The sequence below is a fragment of the Symphodus melops genome (assembly GCF_947650265.1).
Source record: "Symphodus melops genome assembly, chromosome: 3".
In the NCBI taxonomy this organism is placed as follows: Eukaryota; Metazoa; Chordata; class Actinopteri; order Labriformes; family Labridae; genus Symphodus; species Symphodus melops.
Genome location: NC_136693.1, coordinates 22064586 through 22069499, shown reverse-complemented (window position 1 = coordinate 22069499; position 4914 = coordinate 22064586).

Below are 4914 nucleotides of genomic sequence, written 5' to 3'. Positions count from 1 at the left end.
AGGTGGACTTGCCAAGGACAGTTCACTTCTCTGGCTGATTTTGATTCTTCACTTTCATTAATATGCCTCACCTCCTGATCTGTTATAAAGCATTTACATGGCATTAGCATATATCTGAGGACCAGCTGTTTGACACTGCAGGCTGCACAGCTTGTGGGAATGACACCTGTTTGACAGAGAGACAGATGCCACTCTGCTCGGGTCAGAAAGCCATGGTTTGGGTTGAACAAGGTGGCTGAGGGAGGAAAACAAATGAATTACAGAAAGTGAGCAGGACATCAGCCCCTGCATTTTAGGACTGGTTGATGGTAGTCGTCGATAAGGTCAAATAGAGGTCACATTAAAAAAAAATGTAAATACAGTATACTTTCATTTGCTCTCATTTGTTCAGCTTTTCCACAATTTTCTGTAAATTAAAGGTCCTTACAGCCCTGCCAAAGAGTAGACCAACAGACAGTTGTCTCACATATTTGCCCCTCTGACAAAACCTCTTCAGAGATATTAAAGAAATGTTGATTATGTTAGTTAAGTTCCCTATAAATAATTGGTCTGAACCCATGGCATTGGAAATGCTGTATTGATTATGGCTCTGCATGCAAAGTGAAGTGAGCACCCATCTGATTTCAGTTCATTTTGATAAAGAGTTTTAGTACAACGTATACTGAGACCTTTCACCCAACAGCTATTGAGATAATTGAGAGTCTACCTTACTGTGGCAGAAGAGAAGAAGAGGGAGTGATGTCAGGGTCATTAAGAGACATACTTTGGGAACATGCACTCCAGATGGAATCTGTCCAGTGTACAATAATTGTTGAGATATTTCAGTGCAATCCTATATTATTGGATGGATAAGTGTTCAAATAGACAAGTTGACACACTGGCCAAAAAGGTGTAGATTCTAGTTGTACTGTGAGTGCTTTTCAGCAGGCTTTTAAACTGTATAAAAGATTACTAAAGTCTCTGTCATAATGTTGGTAAGCCTGCTGTCAGTTATGACATCTAAAATACTGACTTATTGTTTTTACTCAAAAAGATAACAGCATAAAGGATTTAGCAAACTGTCCTCCTAATTAATGTTTATATGTGTTTATATAAACATTTATATATTTTATATGTTTATATCTCATTGCCACAAAACAAGCAAACATCACATTAAATCCATTTTTCAGAACAGACCTTGATAAGTCCTCTCAAATACTTCATCATATACTTTAATTCCAATTCTGCTTGACGTATTTTAGGTTAAAAAGTGACTTTTCTCCATCTACTGGTTTGCATTGCTTGGGGCAGCACAGGTAATACATGGGCGGGACATTTTATCCTTTTTAAAGCCCACTTTTTGTCAGTTCTGCTCTGCCCGAGGAGGCTGCAGCCAGGTGGTGACCCTACATGTAGCACCTGGCACACAGCAGAGCGTGTGGAGCTGCGGCCAAATCCCTGAGTCTGAGAGCTGCCCACACCGAACAATCTGCCACCAGAGAGGATGAGCAGAGGACCCTGTCTCTGATACAAACAAACACTCTGGTAGCAGTACAAAAACTATATGTAATGTATCATAGAGAGGAACACGCCATATATATTTTTTGTATCATACTTCAATTTGGAAGCATTAAAAGAAAAAGTCTACATGCACTGCATCCCAGCCCCAAACTGTCCTTTCTAAATCTTTCACTTTCCCATACATTTGACGTATCATCTGTATATATCATGTATCTGTCTGCTGTGTGTGCGTAAGTGTTATTGTTTCTATAAATAACTTTGTGGCTGTGAATGCAGTCACTACAGGTAGCACTACAACAAAAGCAGGCTTACCACCTTACAGTTTAACCTCTTCATGAAAGACTGATTTTCCTTCGTTCAGTAGTTGAACATGACGGTAACAAAAAGACTAACTTTTGTTCAGATGACAAATGTTTTTCTGAAATTACTGATCTTAACTTCCCTAATCTGTTAAATTGGCTTTGTATCGTGTGTACCAGTGTTATTTGACTGTCAACACTGTTTATCTTTGTCCAGTAAGTGTTTGCATTACTTCTGTCTCCCCCTAAGGACTGTCAGCATGCTTAATGTGATGTGACGTGTGACACTCATTGTTATTGGATGGATAGAGTTGTGTGACTGTTGATTGTGTTCACAGTCATCTAACTGGCTTGTAAGTTTAGTTTCAGGCATGTGACCAAACATGGCTTTGTGTTTTTTGATACAACATACATTTCATCACATAAAAAAAGTTTAGTAAACATGTTAAGATTTGTACAATTGAATTTACATAAATAAGTACACAAAGATTTAACCTAGCTTGTTGCATCTTTGAATGTAAATGATGCAGAGCATGAAAAAGCAATTATTGGCCGAAAGAGGCTGAATGCTGACGACACCAGAATCACCAAGACGTTGGAGATTATTATGATCATTATCATTATGAGATTAATGGATGGGTTCTGAGATTGATAGGTAAATTATCATATTCTTAAATGTGTATTTTCTTTCAAAGGAATTGGTGAAGACCAAAACAGTGCTAACAGAAAAGTTAGTCGTAGACTCTTTTGCTTGCAAGAACACCAAAAATCCCAAACGATAACATTGATTTTTCATTTCGACATGCAAAAATAATGTTATTATATATGGCTATGATATATCATAGCTCTACTTAAATAGCCTGATGAGAACCTATTCCAAATGTGTCTGTAACTGAACACCACCTAAATGAAGGGATCTCATAGTATCCCTGAATTTAAATGTATAAAACAGCATCGAGGTGAGAAGGTTAACCACTGGAGAGCAGCAAAAACAAGATTTTCAAATAGTGTTAAACTACTCTGCAATATTAAATTCCATAATCTAGGCCATCAATAACCTCCTTTTTGTCCCAGTTGTGTTTATAATTTCATAAACCGCAACACAGAGACAGAGAAAGTGTGTGCACCAAAATCCTGTTGTACAATATCTCTGAAATCATCTGCAACTGAGTGCTCGGCCTCATGAAAGATGCATTCTGATAGGTCGCACTTCCATGGGTTTGAATCCCCTGTATGACCTTTGTCAAATGTCATCACCACTCTGTCCCTGCAATCTTCTGCGTCACTTTCCATTTTATACCATCTATAATAGGAAGCCATAAAAAATAATCTTTACTATCAGTGCGAGACAGAGAGGGGAATAACCACCTCATTACCACTCCTGTCTGAGGGGCTGATTATGGGATGGAAGGAGCTGAGCCCAGGGCGTTCTGCTGGATGCATCTTTGTCCCTCCACTTTTCTTCCTTTGTTTTACTGTACCTTTTTCTTTAAAAAAGAAGACAAAATGAAATGAAATAAAAAGAACAAAAAGGCTGAATCTATACCAGAGAACAGTCAAATCTAACTCAATTATGCCCTGTTACCTCTCTGGATCCTTTTAATGATCCCACACAGACAGAGCACTATGATCCCACTGTGAAACACCCTGTGATGAAATAGACCATTGTGTGTGTCCTCGTCCCAATATGCTAATCCAGGATTAATTATGGGCCAGCCCTAATGAGTATCCCTCTTGCCCTCTTAGATATGTAAATGTACCAGCAGTGGACAGCACTGAGAGGCTTTGTGAACTCTGTGTTTTATGAAAGAGGTAGGACAGGACAGAGAGAAACCAGGACAAAGGTTTAGTAGCCATAGATTATTTTTAAATGTTCTCACTGATGGAAAAACAAGGTCTGTTCTTCCAGGTTCAAGGGACTCACAGTGTTGTGATGCTGTTGTGTATAGAGAAAATGAGACTTAAGGGACTTCACCTATGGGAGTAAAGATACAACAGCAGAGATTATGTTAATAAGACTGCATGGTAAAAACTGTACAACCTTTAATACAGCATTTCACAAAGTGAACCAACCCACTTCATATGCCTATATATGTATTGTTCAGCCTCAGTTACCCGTCTACCTGACAATATGTGTTTTTCTGCTTTTTACACAGAATATGGGCAGATCCAGAGGAAGTGTGCCCTGAGAACACACTTATCCCTTTCCCCTTCACTGGAAGGTGTGTGTGTGTGCGTGTGTGTGTGTGTGTGTGTGTGTGTGTGTGTGTGTGTGTGTGTGTGTGTGTGTGTGTGTGTGTGTGTGTATGTGTGTGTGAGAGAGAGAGAGAGAGAGAGAGAGAGAGAGAGAGAGAGAGAGAGAGAGAGAGAGAGAGAGATGGACAATGGAGAAGAACAAAAACATGTTTCAAGATCAGGGCATGCTATATATATATATATTGAAGGTCTACATCGCAGAATAAGTCTAGTGTGCTTATTCTTGGTGTAGAAGAAGAAAAGGTAAAACTACCAAAGTGAAAAATCAAAGGTATAATATAGTCTTTGTTTTGTTGCAGTTATTTTGAATGACCTGTAACCTGTTTGAGGTACCTGTAACGGTGTGTCTCTTAAATCGGTGTTGAAAGTTTACCTTTATAAACTTTAGAGCAACAATAGCTCACAGACGTCACAGAAACGCTTCTCTTGTTGACGTTTAAGAACCACTGGATTCATCTTTTACAACATCGTGTATTTAATTCGATGTTTCAGATACATCTTAACGTGTATTTGTTTGTACGGGTTGATAGCAATATGTTCCAACTAGAACTTGTTTTAGTGTTTTACTTGTTTTTGCTCTAACATCAAGTTAATTTACTTTAGTAAATTAATTCGAAGGGTGGCAGTATAATAATATGATGTATTGATGTAACATTATATTTAGAGTGTGCAGAAGAAAGAGAGAGTTTGCATCTTGAATGTTTGTGTCAGAGCCCTGCTCACGGACAAAAAGCTGCGTCCTTTTTCGCATGTGTTGTTGTTCCTCGGAGTTTCTGTCCAAGGTGCTGAAATCTGCTGCTCCAGGGACAGGTCACGTGACTGCGCTTCCTCCCTCTGTGAGTGCAGGATGCTGTGTGTG